This window comes from Trichomycterus rosablanca, chromosome 24 (genome assembly GCF_030014385.1).
Source record: "Trichomycterus rosablanca isolate fTriRos1 chromosome 24, fTriRos1.hap1, whole genome shotgun sequence".
Classification (NCBI taxonomy): domain Eukaryota; kingdom Metazoa; phylum Chordata; class Actinopteri; order Siluriformes; family Trichomycteridae; genus Trichomycterus; species Trichomycterus rosablanca.
In genome coordinates, this window is record NC_086011.1 from 13,498,284 (window position 1) to 13,514,298 (window position 16,015).

The window sequence follows — 16,015 nt, forward strand, 5'->3', positions numbered from 1 at the left end:
TGTTGGGGAGTTACATTTCATTGAGGGACACATGAACTCCAATATGTACTGTGAAATACTGAAGCAGAGCATGATCCCCTCCCTCCGGAAACTGGGTCGCAGGGCAGTGTTCCAGCATGATAATGACCCCAAACACACCTCTAAGACGACCACTGCTTTATTGAAGAGGCTGAGGGTAAAGGTGATGGACTGGCCAAGCATGTCTCCAGACCTAAACCCAATGGAACATCTTTGGGGCATCCTCAAGCGGAAGGTGGAGGAGCACAAAGTCTCGAATATCCGCCAGCTCCGTGATGTCGTCATGGAGGAGTGGAAAAGCATTCCAGTGGCAACCTGTGAAGCTCTGGTAAACTCCATGCCCAGGAGAGTTAAGGCAGTTCTGGGAAATAATGGTGGCCACACAAAATATTGACACTTTAGGAACTTTCACTAAGGGGTGTACTCACTTTTGTTGCCGGTGGTTTAGACATTAATGGCTGTATATTGAGTTATTTTGAGGGAAGAATAAATTTACACTGTTATATAAGCTGCACACAGACTACTTTTCATTGTGTCAAAGTGTCATTTTGTCAGTGTTGTCCCATGAAAAGATATACTTAAATATCTGCAGAAATGTGAGGGGTGTACTCACTTTTGTGATACACTGTATATATATATATATATATATATATATAGTATATACATATATATATATATATATATATATATATATATATATACAGTGTATCACAAAAGTGAGTACACCCCTCACATTTCTGCAAATATTTTATTATATCTTTTCATGGGACAACACTATGGAAATAAAACTTGGATATAACTTAGAGTAGTCAGTGTACAACTTGTATAGCAGTGTAGATTTACTGTCTTCTGAAAATAACTCAACACACAGCCATTAATGTCTAAATGGCTGGCAACATAAGTGAGTACACCCCACAGTGAACATGTCCAAATTGTGCCCAAAGTGTCAATATTTTGTTTGACCACCATTATTATCCAGCAATGCCTTAACCCTCCTGGGCATGGAATTCACCAGAGCTGCACAGGTTGCTACTGGAATCCTCTTCCACTCCTCCATGATGACATCACGGAGCTGGTGGATGTTAGACACCTTGAACTCCTCCACCTTCCACTTGAGGATGCGCCACAGGTGCTCAATTGGATTTAGTCCATCACCTTCACCTTCAGCTTCCTCAGCAAGGCAGTTGTCATCTTGGAGGCTGTGTTTGGGGTCGTTATCCTGTTGGAAAACTGCCATGAGGCCCAGTTTTCGAAGGGAGGGGATCATGCTCTGTTTCAGAATGTCACAGTACATGTTGGAATTCATGTTTCCCTCAATGAACTGCAGCTCCCCAGTGCCAGCAACACTCATGCAGCCCAAGACCATGATGCTACCACCACCATGCTTGACTGTAGGCAAGATACAGTTGTCTTGGTACTTCTCACCAGGGCGCCGCCACACATGCTGGACACCATCTGAGCCAAACAAGTTCATCTTGGTCTCGTCAGACCACAGGGCATTCCAGTAATCCATGTTCTTGGACTGCTTGTCTTCAGCAAACTGTTTGCGGGCTTTCTTGTGCGTCAGCTTCCTTCTGGGATGACGACCATGCAGACCGAGTTGATGCAGTGTGCGGCGTATGGTCTGAGCACTGACAGGCTGACCTCCCACGTCTTCAACCTCTGCAGCAATGCTGGCAGCACTCATGTGTCTATTTTTTAAAGCAAACCTCTGGATATGACGCCGAACACGAGGACTCAACTTCTTTGGTCGACCCTGGCGAAGCCTGTTCCGAGTGGAACCTGTCCTGGAAAACCGCTGTATGACCTTGGCCACCATGCTGTAGCTCAGTTTCAGGGTGTTAGCAATCTTCTTATAGCCCAGGCCATCTTTGTGGAGAGCAACAATTCTATTTCTCACATCCTCAGAGAGTTCTTTGCCATGAGGTGCCATGTTGAATATCCAGTGGCCAGTATGAGAGAATTGTACCCAAAACACCAAATTTAACAGCCCTGCTCCCCATTTACACCTGGGACCTTGACACATGACACCAGGGAGGGACAATGACACATTTGGGCACAATTTGGACATGTTCACTGTGGGGTGTACTCACTTATGTTGCCAGCTATTTAGACATTAATGGCTGTGTGTTGAGTTATTTTCAGAAGACAGTAAATCTACACTGCTATACAATCTGTACACTGACTACTCTAAGTTATATCCAAGTTTCATGTCTATAGTGTTGTCCCATGAAAAGATATAATAAAATATTTGCAGAAATGTGAGGGGTGTACTCACTTTTGTGATACACTGTATATATATACATATATGCTTGTTTCTACATTCACTGTCCATTTTATCAGCTCCACTTACCATATAAAAGCACTTTGTAGTTCTACAATTACTGACTGTAGTCAATCTGTTTCTCTGCATGCTTTGTTAGCCCCCTTTCACCCTGTTCTTCAATGTTCAGGACCCCCACAGGACCACTACAGAGCAGGTATTATTTGGGTGGTGGATCATTCTCAGCACTGCAGTGACACTGACATGGTGGTGGTGTGTTAGTGTGTGTTGTGCTGGTATGAGTGGAGTTTAAACACCTCACTGTCACTGCTGGACTGAGAATAGTCCACCAACCTAAAAAAATATCCAGCCAACAGCGCCCCGTGGGCAGCGTCCTGTGACCACTGATGAACGTCTGGAAGATGACCACGGTATTTAAAAACTCCAGCAGCGCAACACACACTAACACACCACCACCATGTCAGTGTCACTGCAGTGCTGAGAATGATCCACCACCTAAATAATACCTGCTCTGTGGTGGTCCTTTGGGGGTCCTGACCATTGAAGAACAGGGTGAAAGCAGGCTAAAAAAAAGTATGTAGAGAAACAGATGGACTACAGTCAGTAATTGTAGAACTACAAAGTGTTTCTATATGGTGAGTGAGTGTAGAAACAAGGAGGTGGATTTAATGTTATGGCTGATCGGTGTAGGTATGAATATAAGAATAAATATATGTAGGCTTGGATATGGTGGTACAAATGTGTGTTTTAGTTTGAGTTTAGTTTCATTGTCTGTTTTGCTGAGCTGAGATTATCCATAAGCCATTAGCTTCCTGTTGACATTGCCAGTGTTCCATTACAAACCTGATTTAAGAAGCATTCCAGCATAAAACATTAGTTTACTTTGTTATGTGAAAGTTTTTGTAGTGTTCTTGGTGTAGAGTATTGCCTCTCTTACCCTCCGGGTGCTTAAGTAGAATTCAGGTTTGTAATCGATGTTCTTGTTTATGTTCATCAATGCTCTGTGAAAGTATATGTGAAAATATATCACCTAGTGAGTACATAAACATCCTCAGGCTGCAGTGCAGGAGAACCCTGGGACCCGAAATTCAGCATCAAAACGATGTAAAACTGTAAACAGTGACACCTATGTTTCAACCACTAATACTGCATACCAGACCCTAATTAGGTGGCTCTAATTACATTTTACCATAGAAGCAAATGCTCTATCAGCATAAGCATAAGTCTGGGATGTCCTCATGCTTTCACTCTGCTATTTAATGGTCAGGACCCCCACAGGACCACTACAGAGCAGGTATTATTTTGGTGGTGGGTCATTCTTAGCACTGCAGTGACACTGACATGGTGGTGGTGTGTTAGTGTGTGTCAGACACAGCAGCGCTGCTGGAGTTTTAAATACCGTGTCCACTCACTGTCCACTCTATTAGACACTCCTACCTAGTTAATCCACCTTGTAGATGTAAAGTCAGAGACGATCGCTCATCTATTGCTGCTGTTTGAGTTGGTCATCTTCTAGACCTTCATCAGCGGTCACAGGACGCTGCCCATGGGGCGCTGTTGGCTGGATATTTTTGGTTGGTGGACTATTCTCAGTCCAGCAGTGACAGTGAAGTGTTTGAAAACTCCATCAGCGCTGCTGTGTCTGATCCACTCATACCAGCACAACCACTGAACCATTGAACAGCATGAAAGGGGTCTAACAAAGCATGCAGAGAAACAGATGGACTACAGTCAGTAATTGTAGAACTACAAAGTGCTTCTATATGGTAAGTGAAGCTGATAAAATGAACAGTGAGTGTAGAAACAAGGAGGTGGTTTTAATGTTATGGCTGATCCGTCAGTGCTTCCATCAATTGATATGGCAGGAATGTTATAGAATGGTAGGAACCCACTGCTCCCCCTTCTATGTATTACTTTGTTTGGGTTTTTATCCAAATCTGAAGAAGAAGGACAATTGACCACGCATTGTAACCCTACATTCAGACCGGCAGCAATTTTCCACCTCTTGCTGCCCGAATCGTTGATCGCTCATCACCATGTGTTAACACTGGAAGTGTCATTATTGCCTGAAGATCAAACAAAAAAAAGCACATGCCATGACTGTGTGCATCTACTTTACTGGCTAGTTTCAGAATCTTTCCCACCCATTTTTTTCCCACCCATTTTGTGTTCCCGCTACAAATACAAAAATCCTGGAGGGAAATCGCTCGTCTGTAAACTTCATCCCTGCGAAGTCCATCACTGTCTGTGCAGTCAACATGACAACATGACTGTGTTTGTTCTATTTGTGGAGGTTTGACACAGTGACGATGTGTTCCTCTTCCATCTCCAGTAGGAACTGTCATCTAGGAACCAAAAACAAACCGAAGTAATGCTCACACTGCTCTGCCTGATGCTCAGTTTCTATTGGTAATCGACACATCACTTCGCTCCTAATTTGCATAAAGTTAAACTTTGTATTTGTAAACTAAGCATTTCGTGTTGTCGACTCCGCCCACTTTGTGTTGCCAACGTTTGTGCCGCCAGCTCGAGTCGAAAATGAATTAAAGCCGGTCGCTTTGTTGCGTCACATCGCTGCCGGTCTGAGCGTAGGGCTACAGTGTAGCCAAGTGTGTAACACAAATCCAAACTATCATAAGTTACTGACATTTCAGGCCATTGTGCTGCTGACAGAGTATTAGAAGAGGTGAAAGGAAACACACACACACACACACACACACACACACACACACACACACACACAGATAAGAAGGATGTCTGGGGTGTAGCTTAGTTCAATCAGCAGAAACTGGCCTTCCTGTATATTTGTGCTGTTATAGTAGATCAAAGAGGCCTCCAGGCCAACACACACACACACCTACACATGCATACGGGCACAAACACACACACTTACACATGTATACCGGCACAAACTCACACATAAATACACTTACACATGTATACCGGCACAAACACACACATATACAACTGCACATAAATACACTTACACATACAGTGGGGTCAAAAAGTATTTAGTCAGCCACTGATTGTGCAGGTTCTCCTACTTAGAAAGATGAGAGAGGTCTGTAATTTTCATCATAGGTACACTTCAACTATGAGAGACAAAATTAGAAAAAAAAAAATCCAGGAAATCACATTGTAGGATTTTTAAAGAATTTATTTGTAAATTATGGTGGAAAATAAGTATTTGGTCAATAACAAACAAGCAAGATTTCTGGCTCTCACAGACCTGTAACTTCTTCTTTAAGAAGCTCTTCTGTCCTCCACTCGTTACCTGTATTAATGGCACCTGTTTGACCTCGTTATCTGTATAAAAGACACCTGTCCACAGCCTCAAACAGTCAGACTCCAAACTCAACCATGGCCAAGACTAAAGAGCTGTCGAAGGACACCAGGAAGAAAATTGTAGACCTGCACCAGGCTGGGAAGAGTGAATCTACAATAGGCAAGCAGGTTGGTGTGAATAAATCAACTGTGGGAGCAATTGTAAGAAAATGGAAGACATACAAGACCATTGATTATCTCCCTTGGGGTCAAGATCTCATCCCGTGGGGTAAAAATGATCATGAGAACGGTGAGCAAAAATCCCAGAACTACACGGAGGGACCTGATGAATGACCTGCAGAGAGCTGGGACCAAAGTAACAAAGGCTACCATCAGTAAACACACTACGCCGAGAGAGACTCAAATCCTGCAGTGCCAGGCGTGTCCCCCTGCTTAAGCCAGTACATGTCCAGGCCCGTCTGAAGTTTACCAGAGAGCATATGGATGATCCAGGAGAGGATTGGGAGAATATCATGTGGTCAGATGAAACCAAAATGGAACTTTTTGGTAAAAACTCAACTCATCGTATTTGGAGGAAGAAGAAGAACCCAAGAACACCATACCTACTGTGAAGCATGGGGGTGGAAACATCATGCTTTGGGGCTGTTTTTCTGCAGAGGGGACAGGACGACTGATCCGTGTTAAGGGAAGAATGAACGGGACCATGTATCGTGAGATTTTATGCCAAAACCTCCTTCCATCAGTGAGAGCATTGAAGATGGAACGTGGCTGGGTCTTCCAGCATGACGATGATCCCAAACACACCGCTCGGGCAACGAAGGAGTGGCTCCGTAAAAAGCATTTCAAGGTCCTGGAGTGGCCTAGCCAGTCTCCAGACCTCAACCCCATAGAAAATTTGTGGAGTCCGTGTTGCCCAGCGACAGCCCCAAAACATCACTGCTCTAGAGGAGATCTGCATGGAGGAATGGGCCAAAATACCAGCTACAGTGTGTGCAAACCTGGTGAAGACTTACAGGAAACGTTTGACCTCTGTCATTGCCAACAAAGGTTATGTTACAAAGTATTGAGTTGAACTTTTGTTATTGACCAAATACTTATTTTCCACCATAATTTACAAATAAATTCTTTAAAAATCCTACAATGTGATTTCCTGGATTTTTTTTTTTCTCATTTTGTGTCTCATAGTTGAAGTGTACCTATGATGAAAATTACAGACCTCTCTCATCTTTCTAAGTAGGAGAACTTGCACAATCAGTGGCTGACTAAATACTTTTTGGCCCCACTGTACATATGGGCACAAACGCACACACACACACACATACATACATACATACACAACTGCACTTACACATGCATACAGGCATATACACACACACACACACACGTGTATGGGCCTACATACAGTGTATCACAAAAGTGAGTACACCCCTCACATTTCTGCAGATATTTAAGTATATCTTTTCATACGACAACACTGACAAAATGACACTTTGACACAATGAAAAGTAGTCTGTGTGCAGCTTATATAACAGTGTAAATTTATTCTTCCCTCAAAATAACTCAATATACAGCCATTAATGTCTAAACCACCGGCAACAAAAGTGAGTACACCCCTAAGAGACTACACCCCTAAATGTCCAAATTGAGCACTGCTTGTCATTTTCCCTCCAAAATGTCATGTGATTTGTTAGTGTTACTAGGTCTCAGGTGTGCATAGGGAGCAGGTGTGTTCAATTTAGTAGTACAGCTCTCACACTCTCTCATACTGGTCACTGAAAGTTCCAACATGGCACCTCATGGCAAAGAACTCTCTGAGGATCTTAAAAGACGAATTGTTGCGCTACATGAAGATGGCCAAGGCTACAAGAAGATTGCCAACACCCTGAAACTGGGCTGCAGCACAGTGGCCAAGATCATCCAGCGTTTTAAAAGAGCAGGGTCCACTCAGAACAGACCTCGCGTTGGTCGTCCAAAGAAGCTGAGTGCACGTGCTCAGCGTCACATCCAACTGCTGTCTTTGAAAGATAGGCGCAGGAGTGCTGTCAGCATTGCTGCAGAGATTGAAAAGGTGGGGGGTCAGCCTGTCAGTGCTCAGACCATACGCCGCACACTACATCAAATTGGTCTGCATGGCTGTCACCTCAGAAGGAAGCCTCTTCTGAAGTCTCTACACAAGAAAGCCCGCAAACAGTTTGCTGAAGACATGTCAACAAAGGACATGGATTACTGGAACCATGTCCTATGGTCTGATGAGACCAAGATTAATTTGTTTGGTTCAGATGGTCTCAAGCATGTGTGGCGGCAATCAGGTGAGGAGTACAAAGATAAGTGTGTCATGCCTACAGTCAAGCATGGTGGTGGGAATGCCATGGTCTGGGGCTGCATGAGTGCAGCAGGTGTTGGGGAGTTACATTTCATTGAGGGACACATGAACTCCAATATGTACTGTGAAATACTGAAGCAGAGCATGATCCCCTCCCTCCGGAAACTGGGTCGCAGGGCAGTGTTCCAGCATGATAATGACCCCAAACACACCTCTAAGACGACCACTGCTTTATTGAAGAGGCTGAGGGTAAAGGTGATGGACTGGCCAAGCATGTCTCCAGACCTAAACCCAATAGAACATCTTTGGGGCATCCTCAAGCGGAAGGTGGAGGAGCGCAAAGTCTCGAATATCCGCCAGCTCCGTGATGTCGTCATGGAGGAGTGGAAAAGCATTCCAGTGGCAACCTGTGAAGCTCTGGTAAACTCCATGCCCAGGAGAGTTAAGGCAGTTCTGGGAAATAATGATGGCCACACAAAATATTGACACTTCAGGAACTTTCAATAAGGGGTGTACTCACTTTTGTTGCCGGTGGTTTAGACATTAATGGCTGTATATTGAGTTATTTTGAGGGAAGAATAAATTTACACTGTTATATAAGCTGCACACAGACTACTTTTCATTGTGTCAAAGTGTCATTTTGTCAGTGTTGTCCCATGAAAAGATATACTTAAATATCTGCAGAAATGTGAGGGGTGTACTCACTTTTGTGATACACTGTATATGCTTTCACATACACACATGCACACATACTCAGACACACACACATACTTACACATACACACTCACATACTCACACATTTACACACATTCACACACACACATACTTAGACACACATACTCACAAATTCACACATATACACTTACATTTACACACTTACACTTACATTTACACATGTATACACAACTGCACATGCATACACATACATACACTTACACATATGGGCACAAACACATACACACACACACACACACGTACACAACTGTACATACAGTTATGCATATGGGCACACATACTCACATACACACACAGGCACACACATACTCACACATACACACTTACACATACTCACACATACACACTTACACATGCACACAGACACACACATACTCACACATACACACTTACACATGCATATGGGCACAAACATACACACACAAACACACACCTACATATGCATACAGGCGTAAACACACACATACACTTACACATGTATATGGGCGCACACACATAGACACATATACACTTACACATGCATATGGGCACACACATACTTACACATACTCACACCTACACATGCATATGGGCACACACATGCACACACATTCACACACATAATCACACATACTTAGACACACACACACACACACACACGTGTATGGGCCAACATACACATGCATATGGGCACACATACACTTTCACATACACACTTACACATGCATATAGGCATACACACATACTCACGCATTTACACACACACACACACACTCACATACTCACGCATTTACACACACACACACACACTCACATACTCACGCATTTACACACACACACGTGTATGGGCCCACATACACATGCATATGGGCACACATATTAATTTTCACATGCATACAGGCACAAACACACACACACAGAGCACCTTAAACAGTATAATGTATCAAATTCCGTCTAACCGCTACTTAACAGATAAATATTATTAATTTACAATAAATGACTTTTTACATTGTTGCTCTAAGCATAAGCAAATTATATATCATTTTATATTTAAAATTGTTGTGCCCCCAGCCAGACAAATTTAGATCCCCGACACACACACACACACACACACACTAGGAATACTATTAAATGTTTAAAGATCATATTGAAGTACATAACCTATGAAAATAACAGACTGTTATGAGAGTAATATAACCCATAAGTACATTTACAGCCCAGTTTAACAACACAAGTCTGCGTTCCCAAACTCAACAAACTCCATGCTCACCAACAACACCAACCCAACAAGCAAGTTTCTGAACTTTATTAACTCTCGACTTGTTAAATATGATTAGTTACTGAGCTGAAAGTGATTTGGATTGTATATCAAATATCAGGACTTTGCTTTTCCAAGGTCTATGCCATCGAGATATCTGAAAACACACAGCCTGTGGTTTGATTTCCAGTTAACCTTGATGTTAGTTGAGCACAGAGTGCCATATCAGCACATTAGAAATATTTAACACACATACACACACACACACGCATACACGTACACAAATTAGCCAAAGCTTCCCACAAAACTGAACTGAATAGAATTCTTATTACAATAATGACTTTCGGTCCTCATGAAAGCTAATTACTAGGTTTGTCACATCATTCATATCAGTCATGAGTGACTGATTTTGTGGACTGAGTAGCTGATTATATGGACTGAGTAGCTAATTATAATGACCGAGTAGCTAATTTTGTCGATTGACTAGCTGATTATATGGACGGAGTAGCTGATTTTGTGGAACGAGTAGCTGATTATATGGACTGAGCAGCTGATTATATACAGTAGACTGAAAATGCTAACTATATGGACTGAGTAGCTGATTATATGGACTGAGTAGCTGATTTGGTGAACTGAGTAGCTGATTATAAGGACTGAGTGGCTGATTTTGTTGACTGAATAGCTGATTATATGAATTGAGTAGCTGATTTGGTGAACTGAGTAGCTGATTATAAGGTCTGAGTGGCTGATTTTGTGGACTGAGTAGCTGATTATATGGACTGAGAAGCTGATTTTATGGACAGAGTAGTGGATTTTATGGACCGAGTAGTTGATTTGGTGGACTGTTAACTAAGTAGCTGATTTTGTGGACTGATTATATGGAGTGAAAACTGCCTTTTTGTTTCTTCTTGAGTGGTTTAGATTTTAAGTAATACATATGCACTGGAATTACAATAAAACAAGCAAACATGGGTAAACAATAGTTTCTATTCAGTGTATATTACAAAAAATGCTCATTTTTAATGCTAATAGGATTCAACAAAGCTGCTTTTTACAAATCATAAAGCTGGGAAGTTGAGGTAAGTGAAAAGAGAGGATAAAAGATAAAATGTCCTAAGAGGAACGAGGGCTAGACATCCCCATGACCTAAACACATCCTTATCCATAAGGAACAGGATATCTGGTGGAAAATACCCCAAATTTCCATTCTGTCCCCAGGAGATTGGAAACGGTACAATGTATCATGTTTAGTCTAACTGCGACCTAACACACCCATTATTTATTTAAAATAAATGCCTTATTACACTGTGCCCCCACTGAGAGAAATTTAGCATCCAAAAACAACATTAAATAACTCTAAATAGAAGTTAGAAAATACACTGTATAGCCTAAAGTATGTGGACACCAGACTGTATGCTTCTTGGACAACACATTTTAAAACCATGAGCATTCATCTGGAAATAACAGCTTCTACACTTCACAAGCGCTAATTTAATCAAAGAGTATGTGTGGGATCAGACAATATTATTGATTAATTCTGAATGAGAAAGCCTTACAGTCAATTTTCCAATTCATCCCAAAGGTGTTTAACAGGATTAAAGCCAGGACTCTGTGCAGGTCACTGCAGTTCCTTAAGATTAGCCACGTCTTTATGGACCGTGCTTTGTGCACAGGGGCTTAGTTGTGCACAGGGGCTTAGTTATGCTGGAACCAAGCTATCGCGATTCGCCACAAAGTTGGATGTATGTTATTTATTTCATATTATTGACGTTAACCTGGCTTGTCTTGGCTGTGATAGAGGCAAACTTTAAAATAGATTGTGTCCTGAAGTCGCATACATTCAAGTGGTATCTCAGTGATTAATACACTGGAATAGAACCCAGGTGGTTGCATGTTTTAGCCCCACCACCACCAAGTTGCCACTGTTGAGCCCCTGAGCAAGACCCACAGTAAACATCACGTACATTTATGACATAACACAGACTATGGGTGTGTCTGGCGCTTAGCGAGCTCTCTACATAGACAGGATTTTACGTCATCCTACACACTCCTGAGAAGAAGGCATGTCTAAATTCTTATATATCTTAAAATGCTGCCTACTGAGATGTCTTATTCTGAGCGATATTCTGACTGAATAATAAGGGATCTTAGTGTGCTTGCTCACCTGCGAAGGCAATCCCTTCCCAGCATTCACTCTGGCACAACCGTCACTGCCAAATTGGGCCCCTGGGCAAGGCTCTCAAATTGTATTTGATGATATTTGTAAGTCGCTTTGGATAAAAGTGTCTGCTAAATGCCGAAAATGTCAAATGTAAAAGTAAATGTAAGCTAACGCTGAGTGGTAGGTGGTACCAGCTGATGACTTAATCGCTGTCTAATTACTCACTCACTCACTTTCTTTCTTAACCGCTTATCCAATCAGGGTCACGAGGGGGGCGGTGTGTGTGTGTGTGTGTGTGTGTGTGTGAGTGTGATGGAGCCTATCCCAGCTTTTCAATAGGCGCAAGGCACACAGCAACACCCTGGACGGGGTGCCAGTCCATCTCAGGGCAGACACATACACATACACACACCCATTCACCTATAGGGCAATTCAGTGTCTCCGGTTAACCCGACTGCATGTTTTTGGACTGTGGGAGGAAACCGGAGCCAGCTTGGATGTTTTTTTTTTGCCACCCTAACCCACAGCCCAGACATATGAAGAATACGGGAGATTGTTGTCTTGCAGCTCCTTGATTGTTGGTGTTGGCCCCTTGGACACCTCCCAGACCAGTTTTGAAGCATTGTCACTGTTTATCCATATTTGTCCACTTGTTGATGACGTCTTCACTGTGTTTTATGGTAGCTGTAAAACACTGTAGGTTTTTCGTACCCTTCTTCTGACTGATACCTTCCAACCATCAGTATTAACCACTTTAATACTCTGTAAGCTCTTTCCAGACCAAGACATTTGCTGTACGATGCAACTAAGTAAATGTCAGGAAAATCTAGAGCTGATCTTTATACAGTATATAACACAGCCACATCCCGAATTATAAAAGGGTGTGCACACTTATACAACCCCATTATTTTAGATTTTATTTTTTATTTCCCCTTTTTAAACGATTTAAGTTTGTATTCCAATTAAACAGGTCACATTTATAGGCCTGGCATTGTAACAGGGGCGTGTGGACTTTTTATAGCCACTATAAGCCATTTTACTGCCATTGTTTGCCTATTGCAGAGTTGTATATTTAGTTTTATGCCTCTGGTTTTATTCACAAACTTTTCTGCAGTGACCTTGAAAAATATAGCAGCCTCATTTCGTACTGAAGAAGAATTAATTAAGAAAACTGCATAATCACGTCAAAACTAGGTACGGTGGCTCAGGTCCTGGGTTCGATTCCCTGCTGGAGTGGTCTGGGTCCTTTCTGTGTGGGGTTTGCATGTTCTCCCAGTGCCTGCATGGGTTTCCTCCCAGAATCCAAAGACATGTAATCAGGTATACACACAGAGGTATGAGTATGTGTGTGTGAGTGCATGTGTGTTTGCCCTGTGATGGACTGGCGACCTGTCCAGGGTGTTTTCTGCCCTTTGGCCAATGAATTACACCCACCACAACCCTGAACAGGATAAAGCGGTGGTAAAACAATATACCGTATTACCAATATATACAGTGTATCACAAAAGTGAGTACACCCCTCACATTTCTGCAGATATTTAAGTATATCTTTTCATGGGACAACACTGACAAAATGACACTTTGACACAATGAAAAGTAGTCTGTGTGCAGCTTATATAACAGTGTAAATTTATTCTTCCCTCAAAATAACTCAATATACAGCCATTAATGTCTAAACCACCGGCAACAAAAGTGAGTACACCCCTAAGAGACTACACCCCTAAATGTCCAAATTGAGCACTGCTTGTCATTTTCCCTCCAAAATGTCATGTGATTTGTTAGTGTTACTAGGTCTCAGGTGTGCATAGGGAGCAGGTGTGTTCAATTTAGTAGTACAGCTCTCACACTCTCTCATACTGGTCACTGAAAGTTCCAACATGGCACCTCATGGCAAAGAACTCTCAGAGGATCTTAAAAGACGAATTGTTGCGCTACATGAAGATGGCCAAGGCTACAAGAAGATTGCCAACACCCTGAAACTGAGCTGCAGCACAGTGGCCAAGATCATCCAGCGTTTTAAAAGAGCAGGGTCCACTCAGAACAGACCTCGCGTTGGTCATCCAAAGAAGCTGAGTGCACGTGCTCGGCGTCACATCCAACTGCTGTCTTTGAAAGATAGGCGCAGGAGTGCTGTCAGCATTGCTGCAGAGATTGAAAAGGTCGGGGGTCAGCCCGTCAGTGCTCAGACCATACGCCGCACACTACATCAAATTGGTCTGCATGGCTGTCACCCCAGAAGGAAGCTTCTTCTGAAGTCTCTACACAAGAAAGCCCGCAAACAGTTTGCTGAAGACATGTCAACAAAGGACATGGATTACTGGAACCATGTCCTATGGTCTGATGAGACCAAGATTAATTTGTTTGGTTCAGATGGTCTCAAGCATGTGTGGCGGCAATCAGGTGAGGAGTACAAAGATAAGTGTGTCATGCCTACAGTCAAGCATGGTGGTGGGAATGCCATGCTCTGGGGCTGCATGAGTGCAGCAGGTGTTGGGGAGTTACATTTCATTGAGGGACACATGAACTCCAATATGTACTGTGAAATACTGAAGCAGAGCATGATCCCCTCCATCCGGAAACTGGGTCGCAGGGCAGTGTTCCAGCATGATAATGACCCCAAACACACCTCTAAGACGACCACTGCTTTATTGAAGAGGCTGAGGGTAAAGGTGATGGACTGGCCAAGCATGTCTCCAGACCTAAACCCAATAGAACATCTTTGGGGCATCCTCAAGCGGAAGGTGGAGGAGCGCAAAGTCTCGAATATCCGCCAGCTCCGTGATGTCGTCATGGAGGAGTGGAAAAGCATTCCAGTGGCAACCTGTGAAGCTCTGGTAAACTCCATGCCCAGGAGAGTTAAGGCAGTTCTGGGAAATAATGGTGGCCACACAAAATATTGACACTTCAGGAACTTTCACTAAGGGGTGTACTCACTTTTGTTGCCAGTGGTTTAGACATTAATGGCTGTATATTGAGTTATTTTGAGGGAAGAATAAATTTACACTGTTATATAAGCTGCACACAGACTACTTTTCATTGTGTCAAAGTGTCATTTTGTCAGTGTTGTCCCATGAAAAGATATACTTAAATATCTGCAGAAATGTGAGGGGTGTACTCACTTTTGTGATACACTGTATATATATATATACCAATATACCAATATATATATATATATATATATATATACCGATCAGGCATGACATAAGCTTCATGGAATGGGTTTCCATGGCCGAGCAGCTGCATCCAAGCCTTACATCACCAAGCGCAATGCAAAGCGTCGGACGCAGTGGTGTAAAGCACGCCGCCACTGGACTCTAGAGCAGTGGAGACGTGTTCTCTGGAGTGACGAATCACGCTTCTCCGTCTGGCAATCCGATGGACGAGTCTGGGTTTGGCGGTTGCCAGGAGAACGGTACTTGTCTGACTGCATTGTGCCGAGTGTAAAGTTTGGTGGAGGGGGGATTTGATTATGGTTTATATATATATACAGTATATACAGTGTATCACAAAAGTGAGTACACCCCTCACATTTCTGCAGATATTTAAGTATATCTTTTCATGGGACAACACTGACAAAATGACACTTTGACACAATGAAAAGTAGTCTGTGTGCAGCTTATATAACAGTGTAAATTTATTCTTCCCTCAAAATAACTCAATATACAGCCATTAATGTCTAAACCACCGGCAACAAAAGTGAGTACACCCCTTAGTGAAAGTTCCTGAAGTGTCAATATTTTGTGTGGCCACCATTATTTCCCAGAACTGCCTTAACTCTCCTGGGCATGGAGTTTACCAGAGCTTCACAGGTTGCCACTGGAATGCTTTTCCACTCCTCCATGACGACATCCCGGAGCTGGCGGATATTCGAGACTTTGCGCTCCTCCACCTTCCGCTTGAGGATGCCCCAAAGATGTTCCATTGGGTTTAGGTCTGGAGACATGCTTGGCCAGTCCATCACCTTTACCCTC

At 42.8% G+C, this 16,015-nt stretch overlaps 1 protein-coding gene across 4 annotated transcripts in view; it reads right to left on the reverse strand.

Annotated features, from left to right (window-relative positions):
- Positions 1-16,015, reverse strand: part of iqsec1b (IQ motif and Sec7 domain ArfGEF 1b) — a 317,619-nt gene that overhangs the window by 212,686 nt on the left and 88,918 nt on the right. Inside the window, exon 1 of one of the 4 annotated variants that reach the window (XM_062987008.1) lies at positions 3,740-3,778. The exons of the other annotated variants lie outside the window; for them this stretch is intronic. The gene's annotated coding sequence lies outside the window, so the exon portion shown is untranslated. Of the gene's footprint in view, positions 1-3,739; positions 3,779-16,015 lie in introns of those variants that run through there. 4 annotated transcript variants of the gene reach the window in all.